The sequence below is a fragment of the Argiope bruennichi genome, chromosome 8 (assembly GCF_947563725.1).
Source record: "Argiope bruennichi chromosome 8, qqArgBrue1.1, whole genome shotgun sequence".
In the NCBI taxonomy this organism is placed as follows: domain Eukaryota; kingdom Metazoa; phylum Arthropoda; class Arachnida; order Araneae; family Araneidae; genus Argiope; species Argiope bruennichi.
Window position 1 is genome coordinate 11,866,858 of NC_079158.1, and position 15,085 is coordinate 11,881,942.

The 15,085-nt window shown below is 29.8% G+C and overlaps 1 protein-coding gene across 1 annotated transcript in view; it reads right to left on the bottom strand.

The window, feature by feature from the left end:
- LOC129981541 (uncharacterized) overlaps positions 1-12,123 on the bottom strand; it is a 90,410-nt gene extending 78,287 nt beyond the window's left edge. The window contains exon 1 of the mRNA XM_056092412.1: positions 12,025-12,123. The gene's annotated coding sequence lies outside the window, so the exon portion shown is untranslated. The remainder of the gene's footprint in view (positions 1-12,024) is intronic.
- Positions 12,124-15,085: the final 2,962 nt, after the last annotated feature.

Here is a 15,085-nt window from a genome sequence, read left to right on the forward strand (position 1 = left end):
TTCCCAGCCGTGTTAAAAATGACGAGGGCCATCTTCCGCAGTTTTGAGTCAAATCGAGACATCGATATAGCTACAATAAGCAATCCATTTTCAAGTCAGAAAAAGAGGAATATACAAAAATATATTATAATTATTATTTTCTGCGGCTTTTATTTGCAAAGGAAATATGTGAATCTCTTTTTTATTTTCTTTCTTTGTTATTATTTCCATAATTTAGAAAAATATTAAAAAGATTTTTTTTTATAAAAACAGCATTTTTTGGAAGTGTTCAAATATTTAACAGCATCATGAAAACGCCATAATAGATAATCTAAGTGCATGATTGAATCTTAAGTGAGGCATCCCCCATTTTTTTCTTTGCAAATTCTATTGAAATACAATTAGAATCACCTTTCGGAAAATACACAGTAAAAAGAGCTAGTTGTAATAACAATCATTAAATTACTGCGTTAAAGAAAGGGACTCGATCATTTTCTTTCATAGATTGAGGCTGGTTTTAAGAGGCGGACGAAGACACAGAACGCGACAGTGCTAAATATAGACGTAGAAGAACCATACTTTTCACCAAAGGAAATGAGAAAATATTTTGGCAGATCAATTTATTTTTTAAATTTCCTTATCAAATTAATCTTCTCTTCAACATTGTGTAAATTAGTTTATTCTCTATACATATATATATATATATTTTACATTTACACAAAGAGCAATATATTTTGTATAAAATATAGCAATCATTAAATGCGCCATATGATTTTTAAAAGGGTTTGCCGTTTCATAGCAACGTTGATACAATCGTTCAGTTCAATAAATTACACGATTTTACTTTTAAACACTAAACTTAAATAAATATCAGCCATTTGATTCTTCGTTTTAATTAAAAACAATTGGGATTCACACATAAGACACTCTCATTCACATGCAAAGTTTCTCTTTAGATTAGGTGACTCCTCCCCCCCTTCCAACTTATGACAAAATTCCCCAATTTGACTTTCGGATGGAAAACAATTTTTCTTAAAATTTCTGAATAAAAAAAATTACCTATATTTGCATTTTAATATACATACTTCAAGGGTAAAAACGTTGCGAACCTTGTGTCAATTCATTTCTACTCATTAAGAAAAATAGCACCAAAAACATGTTTTTCTTCGACACAATCATCAAAGATATTTTCTTGGAAACGCTAACGTGCGTGGCACAGAAATCGCACTTATTACTTATTGTAGAAGGACAACAGTCAAATGTAATCAAACCATCGTGCGAATCTCAAACTGCTTCATTGACCGTTTTTACAGCTGCAACACAGAACCACAACTTTTTTCCATGTATACTTACATAGCATTGAGGAGAATCAAGTATATATTTAGATCTTCTTACGACCAATGCCAATTGACCATCTGCTGATCAATTAAATTTTATGCATATCTGCAATTTTATTGTCATAATAAATTTCATTCATCTTTTATTATTGTCTTGCAGAATTTTTGAATTACGTTTATAAACATACGGAAGAATGAAAAATCAGACCTTCTCTTTAATGGATTTCGTTTGAAATGTGACACATATCGACAGTTTTAATGATAAGACAACATATTCAATTTCATTTGTCAAAGCCTGTTCGGTTGCCGAGATGCACCCAAGACAGAAAGACAGACATATAAGTATAATAGCAAAAACAATCTTATCAACTCCAGGAAGTGTAAAATGTGGATATTAATCGCAATCTCGATTCGAATTTCTTGACCATTATGATGCTTTTCACTTATACTTACCCTACATACTTCAGAAAACTAATGAGAACTATCACGTAATCTTTCTTGGTATATTTATTGAACTGTCCGAAACTTATTATCATTTTCATTCTTTGATTTCCAACGAAGAAATGATCGCATATATCAAATTTTAAGCAAAAGGCTTCACTCGCCCCTTCTTTCCCATGATTCTGGACAAAAGAACGACAAAAGGGGAGTTGAAGAACGCGTCGTACGAGTAACCTACACCAGGAAACACAACACCCACTCCACAACCCTTCAGAACCTTTTAATTCCTCTAACAACCCAATCAGAAACGGAGAAGGATCAATCTTCAGTTCTGATGAGATGAGGCCTAAATCTCCGGATTTTTCTCCTTTCCTTTTTTCCTCTCTTTTTTCCTACTTAGTTTCTTTCTTTCTTTCTTTCTTTTTTGTCTTCCTCTCCTTCCGAAATGGTGACCGAAAAAGGGGTGCTGTCCCCTCCCCTGTCTCGGGGTCCCTGCGAAAGACGCCTTTTTCCGCAAGTTAATCTCTCCCCAAACATAGATTGTTCCCCCATGCCAGAGATTTTCTTGCTCTTCTTGTTTTCTCGTTTAGTCGCTAATCAAAAGACAGCAAAACCAGCATGCGGCATGAAAAAAGGAGAGAAAACATTGATTGCCTGAAATTTTTGTCGTAACGAAGCCTAAGTAACTGAAGCAGCTATTTAATCGCCCATTAAAAATTGCTAAATACGATTATTCACTCAGGTGTAATTATTTTATTTCCTTATCAAAATGGTAGGTTTAGCAAAAGTTTTTTTTGAAAAAAATCATTCTTCGATTAGTTTCAAGTTAGAAAAGTGAGTGGGGAATGAAGGGAAAGCAACAAAATTAGTAGAAAAGTTTTAGAATGTATGAATATGTGCATAAATAAAGCTCTGACTTTCAACGGATTGATTAGATTTAAAAAAAAAAAAAATTGTTTGTATTCATGAAATTTTGTAATTTCTAATATATATGTTTTAAAGAGTTAACTTTCTATTTCGAATAGCAAAATTCTATCTACATCGAAATTCTGACAAATCTTAAATATCAAACTTCTTTAAATCCGAAAAAGAATCATTTTTTTGAAATTATTCCTATAGTGGTCAAGTGGCTACGATTCTCAAAAACATAAAGAGCTATATGCCTGACTTTTGTTAATGATATTTGGAAGAAAATATATTTGATGTTTACATCAAATTGAGTATCCGTCAAATGTCGGAACAAAACAATCAAACGTAAAAACTGAATGTCTGTCATGTTTTTTTCATGTCCACAAACATGTGAACGTAACTCAAAATTGTACTCGATTGGAAGGATTAAATTTGACACATTGTTTTACAAATAAGCATTAAACTCTGAATTAAAACAATCCACGAATAAACAGTTTGTCTATTCGTATATGTGAAAACTTGAATTTAGAAGTTCAACCAGTTTACATTTGATTGCCACGAATTCTCGATATTAGATCTGTATTAAGTTTTGGGGAAAATAAATGGAAGAAGTCCAAATGCATAATTCTATTTCCTTCACTTCATTTGGGAATTTAATATGCATATTGTGCGAGTAGCGAGAAATTCAGGGCAAGAGCAGAGTAGTTTATTTCTTCAGAAAAATAATTTGGAGATTCTTTTGTTACAGTATATTTGGCGGGTGTCAAGTGACCCTATTTGTAAATTCCATTATGATCTTTGCGGTGGTTCTTAAGGGAATTCGTAGAATGAAATCTCATTTTCATCCGCCTGAAATGACAGCGAACTCTCCGTAATCGAGCGTCTTCAGCAGGGGTTGGAACTCGAAAGAGAAATCAAGTCACTACATGTCGATGTCAGTGACCTTGGTGCGACAAAAAAATGAAGTTGCTGCTCAGATTTGCAATTGCATCCTAGAACATTTAATAGAAACGTAATCATATAGTCTTGTATATTTTGCAATTAAAATTTGTTATTTAAATGAACTTCCATTCTTTCGGAAGGGTTAATAAAAAATTCCTTTTCGCTCTAAACTTACGCGTTCATTCATCAGAATTCTTCATTGGACTGCAATTTGTGGTGAAGAAAGTCAGAAGCAAAATGACAAAATATGGTTTAGTGTCAGTAGATAAGTTCCTGAACACTTCAGCTATTACTAAAAAGAAAAAAGAAGTGGTTGCTTTTTTCGTCTATTCGTAGTTTCTTGAATTCAAATGAGGGAGGGATAAAAAAAAAATCCGGTAATGAAGACATTTCGAAGATTTGCACAAATGGAAACAATCAAAGATTTCATTCATTTTTCCAAAATCATTCGCAGTGTCGAAATATTATCTAATCCTAATACAATGCATGCCACCATTTTTCAATATCGGAATCAAAGCAATGTCGTGAATAATTAAACAAATAATAATTTTTATTTTAATCTTTTTTAAACATTTGCCCCATTTTTTTGAACTGTTACTTTTTCTGTGTTTGAAACTGTGTCACAGTTTCTATGCTTATTTAATAATTTTGATACAGAAACAAAATTATTTCATACATTCCTCCATTTCAACAATTAACGATTCGTTACTACTAGATTGTTGTTCAAACAAAATGATTTAAATTTTTAAATGTATAATGTCTAAAATCAGCAGTTAAAGATCAATGGAAGCGGTTGTATTTTACAAATTCAAGACGGAAGTTAGGCAATAATTTGTGAAATTTTAATTAGTGAATTTTCGATGCTTTTTCTTCATTCTCGGAATTTTTCTTTCCTTCGAATTAGATTCGTTTACCGAATCCATTATCCAAAAGCAATGTTCTAAATTATTCAAAGCAATGTTCTAAATTTTTCTTTGAAACATGAATTACTCTAAAAAGAAAAGCTTTACTTTCTAAATGTTTATTTGAAGAATTCTTGCTATATTTAGATGCATTTTATTAATGGATAATTCGTTTGATAATTGAATAACTCATCCTTTAGCAGATTAAATAGAAAACGTGATACATTTGATGAATCAAACATAGTGAGTGCAATTTCAGTTAAACTGACCTCTTTAGATATCAATACTTTTATTTAACGTGATGTGTTTTATGCTAGTTTCTGTTACTGATTTCCAATGACAAAAGAATATTTTAACAACTTTAAGCTGTTAACTAGAAATTCATCCATTCATACAACTAAAAACTGATTTCACAATTTAGTGCCTTATAATAATTAATTTGCGAAATATTAATTTTTAGATTTTACAAATATCTAACTACAAATTATAAAATAGATTAATACCAAAATAGTAAAAAACAAAATTTCTATAAAAAATAAAGCAATAAAATAAAGAATAAAGAGACAATTTAATCGCAATAAATAAATTATTCGATACTTGCTGAAAGCTAAAATAAATTATTAAGGTGATTAAAATTCAAATTGATTTAAAATGCGAATTTCATAGAATTTTCATGGTTTTGTATAGACATGCATATTTTTGATAACACGATGAAAGTAAGAAATGAAAAAAAAATTGTAATAAAATAAGTATTAAAAAAGTTAGAATAGGAATATTTCTAATGTGAACTATATTATTTACGTTTCAGTTATAATATTGAATACACAGATCATGTAAAAATTAGAATATTTATTCTTAGAAATCTAAAATACTAATAGAAAGTAATTTTTTTTCTTTCAATGTAAAATTTTATGAGACCGTTTAGAGCATGAATGTTAACTTAAAGAAACCCAACAAATTTATTATAATGGTTTTACAGTACCAGCATGATTGTGTCCGATTTCCTGAAAAGGCTTATTAGATTTATGAAAATTTTCTAAGCTACAATATTAATGATACAAATAAAGACTAAATACTAGAAAATAAACTTTAGAAAAATGATTTTATTGGTATATTAAAAACGATTTTTTTTTTTAAATTCTAGAATCCCGATCGGAACAAGAAACATAAAAACATTAGACATATATTTACAATATGATTACCTAGAAAACTTCTGTCTATGCCTCACGCTTATACGTTCCATATTTTTGATAAATTATTTATCTCTTTATATCAATGATAAAAACGATTGTAGAAAAAGCTTTTTTAAAAAAAATATTTGTTATTTTTTTAAAGAATTGCATCATGGCAAAAATGGATGTTATAGACGTAATGGACGTTTCATAGAATATCCAACTGATTTATAAATTTGTATACTATAAAGAGGTTAATTCCACTTAAACCTTTTTTCTTTCTTGTCAACGTATTTTAGTAAAGTCTGTAATGTGAAATCTAATAACTAATGTTTATAATATACTATAAAAATGTATCAGCTTTTTTAATACCCATTTTCTTCAAATAAAATCTAAAAAAAAAGAGTTAATACCAATGAATTTTTTCGGCTGAAAAGCAGAAAATTGTATATAAAGTACTTTCCCTTTGGTCAAGAATAAACTCGTTAGTTGGATTTGTCCTTTAAAAGATATAAAAGTATTTGGATTTGCCACTTTTCTGTAATACCACAGATTTTTTTTTTCTTCCCTACTTTGCATTGGTTACGGAATGATACCAAGTAAAGCTACAGACAAACTAGAATAATGAACTGATACTGTTCACATGAAGAAAACTCTAAACATTGTACTTTTTTTCTTATTTTTTGCATTTTATTTAGTTCTATTGAGAATTCGGCACTTTACCATTCCTGTGCTTGTCTTTTAATAAATCTTTTATCTCTTTATTAAAAATAAATTTTGACATTTGACAAGAACGCTTTTATTAAAAAAAAAATGCTTTCTTGATCATGTGTCACAAAAAAAAGAAAAAAAAAAAAAGAAAAAGGAATCGAATCATTTTATCAACGAATTGCCTGATTTGTAACAATTGTGTTCAAGTCATATAAATACATAAATACATATAAATAAAGATGCTAAATATAACTGTGAAGATTCGTCCACTCTAAACATTTTGAAATTATTTATGCAAAGATAAGATAGGACATTTCTTCTTACTTTATTCTTTTGCATATTAAATAATAGTGGGCAAAATATGTATCTGTTGTATAGATTTATTTCTTATTTTACACTTCTTTCTCTCACACATTCTTAACTCGACCCCAGAAACGCAAATGCTGTAAAGAAGTAATGAGAAAAAAATACGCCTGATCTGATGCAATATTCGACGAATAATGAAATAATAAAAGGGTGGATTAATTCATATAACATTAGTTCAAAAGAATGAATAATTTTATGGAGTAGGGAGAAAAATAAAGAAAGAAAGAAGAAAGGTAAATATATTCCAAAAACGCTTCTTTACTGCTCAGTGAAGTGACATTGAAAATGAATAGATCCTAACTTGTAACTAATGATTTTCATTGAAAGAAAATACAGCTTGACTTTAATAGAAGATTCTATCTTACAAGAAAACTTAAACACGAATGGAAGAAAAATAACTCAAACAGTTAAGCTTAGAAAAGTAATTTATCTCGAGCAAATAAATTTTACTTGTATATTATGCGACGGCACAAATTCTCTCGAAACAAACAAACAAAACAAAAACAAAAAATTATCGTCAAGAATTACTACAATTCTTAGTTGGAAAACATTTACATCCTCCACATGCAGCTGAAATGAATGAATATCTTATGCGTTGAAATTCATTATATTATATTGTCATTTATCTTTATCTGCGTGTGAAATAGTAGAAATTCACGAATAGATAACTCATTTCGATCATGTCAATAAATCGGTTTTCAATCTTTTCTTTGCTTTTGGAATCAAATTTTTTCCCTCGAGGTAATCAGCAGAAGAAAAGTTTATAATGCAAGCGTAATCTCTGCATGTCAATAAGAAATGATCGAATGGAAAAATCGAGTCAAAAGGTTTTTCGTGAAATTATTTACTCCGGCATTTTTTCAGCGCTGATAGTAATTCATTTGATTGCGTGTGTACGTTGAGATAACGATTTTCTTTGACGAATAACAGAAGGCCTTTTAAAAACAATTTATGAATGGAAAGGGTGACAAACAAAATTTGCTGCATTGTATAAGTAATCGGATTTTTTGCGTGAGAAGTTGGATACGACAATTATTGCTTAACACGAGATAGATTCTTGATAAAATATCAGCTTCTGCCATCATTCACAGCATACTCCATATGATTTTTTTTATCAGTCAAAGTATTATTTTCTTCTAACATCATTTTCCATTTCTTTAGGACATCTTCATCTCATGCTAAAATGACAAAGCTCTAAATGATCTTTAAATAAAATCGGAAGGAGTGGTCTCACTGAAATTTTCTCGCATAATCTCTAATGAAGGTGAATTTGTGCTTTAGATGCTTTTTTTCCCAATCGACTGACACCAAAATTTCAAGCAGAATTATATTTGCAATCCCAAAATCACGTACCAAATTTGATATATTTAAGTCTTTGCATTTATGATTTCTCGGATTTTCATCCTTCTAAAAGTATAGGCCGACAGACAGTCACCCCCCCCTTCCACCCCTTGTTGGACTTGGCAAATGTCTGCGCTATAGATATGTAAATCTGTGTGCCAAATTTTCATCCACCTAGCTCTCTTCGTGCTCGTGTTGCTTCCACCTAGCTCGTGTTGAAGTTAAAGCGTTAACTTATATTCGAGCAGCCGGATAGACCGATTTCCTTTCAACAGATTTTGCTTAGAACTTCCTCTGAACGGAATTTGCTCAGAATTCGATAGAATTCTGCCAAATTACCAAAATTACCAAGACCGTATACCAAATTTCATTCGTCTAGCTCGAGCCTTTTTGAATTATCTTTGTTCCAGACAAACAGATATTTTATAAAAATACGTTTTTCGAACTCTAGTTAGTCTAAAACGTCGAAATGAGTTAAAATTTCGAGTTCGTATTTCACGACAATCTCGATACTTTATCAATATTTCGTATGTGGGACAGTAAAAAGGGAAAACATGTTTCCATTTCGAATATAAAAAATCTCTTTCTCGCTTTTTTAATTTGAATGTGCGATATTCACTGAATGTTCGTTTCATTCTGTATCTCATTTCCCAAAGCGATGCGCTAATAAATCTTGGTAAAACTTATACTATTAGATTCTGATATCAGTATACAGAACAAGATTACATCAATAATAGTAGTAAAATAAGTGACTATATAATTTCAAGCCAGCCTTTTACTTTTTTTTTAGTAGAAAATGTTTACTGGTAAGTAACTACAATACTATTGCTTTTTTCCATGAGTTGCTTCAGTAAATTTCGACTTCTTGGTATTTTTACCGAGGTTGGAGGCTTATGTATGGGAACTTATGTATTTTGAATAGGAACGTATGTATGGAGGTTTATGTATTTTGCGCAACTGAAGTTCCGATGCATGAGTTAACTTTTTTCAGTGTATACATTTTATTATTGATTAACAAGCTTTGCATCGAATATATGAAACCATCCATGAACAAACTCAATTTTCTTTCGACTCTTTAAAGGAAAAGCAAGAAAAACTGGGTAACCATGGAATTTTCTCTGTCTAAAGACTTTCCCTCGCCGAGTGCTATCATTTTATTTTTCCTTCAAATTTCTTTCATTGAGCATGCGCATCTATGCTCATGAGCATACTCCCCCCCCCCTTTCACAATATAGCATTTAACAGAGAAAAATACAGTCAGCTAGCAGCACACAGCGATTTTAAAACTGCGTTTTGAATTTTTTTCTCATGCGAATTTTTTCTTACGAGATGATATTTGAAAATAAATAGCTAAAGAAAATATAACTAATGATTGATAAATTTCTACAGATAAATGTGGGCGATTTTCTGATTTCAAAATAATGGAATCGACAGTTCTCACATAAAAAAAGTTGAAAAATATGAAAGGAGGGCTTTCAAAATAGATGCAATCCCAATATTGTTCCGAACATTCCTATTTAAGGTCACGAAGAAGGTTCCGATTTTAAATAGCTTTAAATAACACACCTTCTTAAAGTGTCAAATGCAGCGATTCTAGTTCTACTTATTGTGTCATCCACTCAGAATTAAATGAAGGAAGTATGAAAAATATAATTTCTTAAATGCAGTGCATTTTCTTAAGAACAGAAAATGCACTGCAGCACACCTATAAATAGATATAATACTATAGATTAATAATTTTTTCAGCTACAAAATATGCTCATAGAAAATATTGTAATCGTCAAAAAGTACAAGATTTCGTTCCAGTACAAAATTTGGGAAATATCATTCTTTAGAGCTTTCAGAGTTCCTCTTGTACCTCCCCCCCCCTCTCCCCGCCCAAAACGATAGAAATATATTTGATCATTTTGCCCTTGTGTCTGTTTGAATAGGATCATTTAAAGCTGGAGGAATGAAAATCCCCTTGTCTTTATACCGAAACTATGGATATCTCTAAGGTTGAACAAAATTCATTAAAGACATTCTTCCCGCCTGTCGAATATCAAGAACGAAGTTAATGACCTTGATTTAAGTTGAGATTTCATTTAAAACAGTTTTTATTAATAAAATTATCTTTATTCCCATGTATATGTATATTTATTTTAGCATCATACTTTTACATATTTTACATCACAACTTGATTTTTTTTTTTTTTTTAGATATTCATTCGCAGTGTAAATATTTATGAATGTAAGAACTGAGTGCAGCTATATATATATGTTACCGTTAAAGTATGAAATCCGTTATTTTATAGAATACCTAGTTATTCCATGAAATAACTGATCGTGTCCGTTAAAGTGTAAAACTCTCTTATATTTCATGGCTTAACTAGTTATTTCATAGAATAACGATCTGCAGCCCGTTAAAGTGTAAAATAATGGAGCTGTCCATATATCATGTTCGGAAGATTATGTTTCAGAAGATCAAGTTGAGCAGAAAATCTGCAAATTGTGTTTTAATGAACTTAATGTTCAAAGAGAAAGAGAAAAGTCTAAAAAATGTTTAGAAATTCAAGCGAAAAAGAAGAAATTAATGTCGGATAAATCTCATTCTGAAGCCTCTGTGGGGTTTACCGTCCGTATCTCAGTGCCTGAAGTTGACAGAGGAAAAGGTGATGTCAAATCTATTTTAGCTATCATCATAAAAATAACCGAAGAAGGATTTTCCCAATTGGGCACAAGAAACGGCCGCATAAAACAATTATATTCCCGATCCCAGTTTAGTGTCTGCGAACAAAAATTAATTAAAATCGAAGAAGTACCGGATGTAGAAATATCGCTCCGGTCGGTTGCTACAGCTCAAAGTTTAGGTACTGGTCAGGGATTTAAAAAATGTTCGTGTAAAACCCAGTGTGTCAACAAAAAATGTTCGTGTAAAACCCAGTTTGTAATGTTTTTGTTTTAGAAATAATTTGTAATTCCAAGTGTCATTTTAGTAATCCTTGTAGTAACAAATGATTTTATGGTACGTTTCCATAAATACCATTTATACGCTGCATAAATTAGATAAATTGCTTCTTTTTCATTTTAATTGTCTATCATTAGTTTAATTTCATTTTAGATAAATTGTTTGTTTTACACTTTAACTGTCTCTCATTAGTTAATTTATAGAATACCTAGTTATTTCATAGAATAACTAGTTAAAGTGTCAAATTAATAACATATTACACACTTTAACGGACACGATCAGTAATTTCATGGAATAACTAGGTATTCTATGAAATAACTGCATTATATACTTTATATATATAAATATATAATTATCAATTTATGAATGGAAACCTCTTTATTAAATATAACTTCCATCAAGTGAATTTTTTTTATTAATTCATTCTTAAACTATTGAAAATTAATTAAAAGAGATATAATCTATGCTGTAATTATCGCTAAAAGTATCGCACTCTAAGGTGCTATACTCTTACGGTGATAATGCAAGATGTTGCCACTAATACTTTATCTATATAGATAGCTACTGCTAATGATCATTTAGCAAGCAATATTTTAATACTGATTATATACCGAATCAACAAGAAATAAAAGATTTCGATTAAATAAAAAAATTTAAGTAAATTAATTGAAAATGGAGTAAATTTTGATTGAAGTCTTTAGTGAAATATTCATACGAAATTTTTAAAGTCATAAGTGGATTTTTGAACAGTCGAATTGAATGGAAATAGAAACATTCTGAATAATCCAGATTATGTTTATAAACAAATAAATACTCAAATTCAACGATTTTTCACATAGAATAGATTTTTGACTCAAATAGCATAGAAAATACTCAAAAGCATCAGCTTGCAAAACTCCATATACCCTTCCTCAAGGCTCTCCTCCGAGACCCCCCAGTGCCTGTCGCTGATATCAAAACAAAAGAATTCCGACCTACCTGGCGTCATCTGGAGCCGCTCCATGAGTTCCCACCACCACGTGCTTCTAAGATCCGGGGTCTACCCTGAGGGCTTGTTTCTCTGAAGAAGCTGGCACATACGAATGCTCCCCCCTCTCTTCCATCTCTCCTCTCGGAGACCTCATTGGATGTTTAGGGAGTGACGTCATCACATGGCCCTCCACGCATTGGTAGTTAGGTCGTAGGGTAGGGATGGGTCGCGATTCTCACGTGTCGGCAATTATTTCATAATGAGGTGATTCGAATGACAAGAGTCGGTTCCTTTGTTGACGTTCATCAACACTTATGCGAGGAGCAAAAAAAAGTAATGAACGGGGTAAATTTTTGAAGAACAATAATCTTTATTGTGACACCGTGAATGTGATCATGAAAAATCATCATATGCCCACCCTTGGTAAAAGGAGAATGAAACTCGCATCTAATAGTTTGCTAATAACTTGTCGCCATTAAATACAGTTCATACAATCAATTGTCGGGAGAATATCGAAATGATATCCATTTGTAATACAATATCCACATCTCCGCTTGAGAATTTAGATATTGTAACTGTCTCGGTCATAAAGGTACTTTTTCCTGAAAAATTCGAATTTTATTTTATGATCTAAAAATAAAGATCAAATTTTGTTCATTCTAAAACAGCCTTTTTTTAAAAATATATATAAGATGGAAGTACAGATATAGAATTTTCAAAAACACAAACTAGATAAAAATCAAACTAGAAATAATTTTAAACTAGAAATGAATGATATATTTTTATTTTTACTATAAAATTCTCGAAAAATACCATTTGAAATGATTATATTAACTCTTTAACAGGCCAGGCACAATTTGTTTAGGCGAATGTGTTAGAAAAAGCTTCCATTTGTTTTTAATGTGTTTAGATGAGTAAATACAATTTCGAAATGCATTTTCCGAAGAATGAGTATTTCACTGTGATTGATTCTCGGAAAACATGGTATCTCAAAAGGAATACAATGCAATTTCATACGAATATATCAAACATCTTCGAAAATGTAGTAAACCATGGTCTTTAAGACAGCTTTATTTAGTTACATCTTATAATCACTTTTAGTTCAAAACATAGAAAAATTTTGGCAAAAAGTCATTAATGATACAAATGATCATAAAATATTTATTTATTAAAATAATTTTTATTTTGAGGTCTATTACATAGCTTTAAACGTTTATAAAAAATTTATTTATTAAAATGATTTCTGACTCTTGGTCTGAGTAGCTTGAGTAGCTTCTGAGTAGCTTGAGAAATATATTTATGAAATAAAAATAATTGTTTTTTAACTTATTCTATTTTTTCTAACATTGAAAGTTTTGCTAACATTTCATTAATTACATCGTTTCCCTCCCCCCTCCCCCCCAAAAAAACCCGAATAGTAATAGATATTTTTTCTTCTATTTTTTTCTTGTAATTTTTTTACATTTATTTCAATTATTTGATATTATAAAGGCTTTTTTACATACCATTTTTTAAAAAACTCTTCATTGCCGAATCTTGTCGAATACTTTAAGCAAATGAACTTTTCTGGCGTTGGTAAAAAAAGAGCGATTAGATTCAAAAGTTTCCTTATATTTATTCATTTTGTTAGTGTTAGAAAAATCCTTAAGCATATGGCACATTTTTATAATATATATATATATATATATTGAAGAAACTCAAATATCCACACAATACAAAGAAAATTACCTGAAGGTAAAGAATATAGTTACATAATTTCATCAAATATTTAAAAAACAAAAATACAGCCATTTCATTTCTTTTAAACAAAAATTATTAAAGTTATTAAAGCAAATAATGCGCGACATTATCTCAACATCTAAAATGTTTTCGATTCAAAACGAATAATTTTAGCAGATCATAACAGTAAAAAAATTGAGCAAAAGGCATATTATAAATCAAAGAATAATGTGTTTGCTATCATTTTGGGTGATTAAAATTTTTCTGATTATTTGGCACTAATATTGTGCCAAAATTATGACAGAAATTTTTGGAAGCCAAATATTAAACAAGACGAAGTAATAAAGGAAAATAAACGACTATGGAATACATGTGGCAAAAATCTTCCCTAAAAATAAATTTAAATAATTTCAGTGCTAAATATATGAATTAACTATTCACTATTTTATACAATATAAATTTTTTTTGTAACTTGAATAAATCAGTATTTAAAAATACAAATGTTTAAACATACAAATGGCTGACAAATATGAAATATTTAAAAATCTTCCATAAAAATGAATTAAAAAAAAGTATAATAAAGCGTTTCATTAATCAAATAAGTATATTCAAATAATACATTATAAAATAAAATACTTCTTTAAAGAGACTTTTATGATGAAAAAATGTTACATGTTAATAAATTAAATAAAAATAAATGTTAATAAATTAAATAAAAATAAATGTTAATAAATTAAATAAAAATAAATGTTAATAAATTAAATAAAAATAAATGTTAATAAATTAAATAAAAATAAATGTTAATAAATTAAATAAAGAAACATATATGATGAAAAACTAAGTTAGATACAAATGCAATTTGATTAATATCAAAATTTAGATTATAGAATATTGTTCAATTTTTAAAAAAATCATACATGCAAATTTTGCATGAATGAATTTTTAGTTAGAGCAACCATTATCTATCCATTCTTTACATATTAATCAAAATTACACTTTTCTGGTATCACCAAAAAATTTTTCTGTTACAATAAATGCGAAAGGTTTCATAGGAATCTGGTGTTCAATTTTTCGGAAGGGATTTTTTTTTTTGGGGGGGGGGGCGCAATAGCCTTATTTGGCTAAACCGTGCCAAAGATACTCAATATCGTCAGGATATTGCCGAACGGCAACAGTCAAATGTAAATAATTCACAATACGAACGTTTTTATAGCTGGACTTAATTCAACACTTCGCTAATTAATGAAGCGGAAAAAAGTGTTATTGCGTAGGTCAATCAGAAAATTAGTTGTACTACATCGTAAAAATTGTCGGTCAAAGGCTATTTTGAAGAAACTGAGTGGCAACACT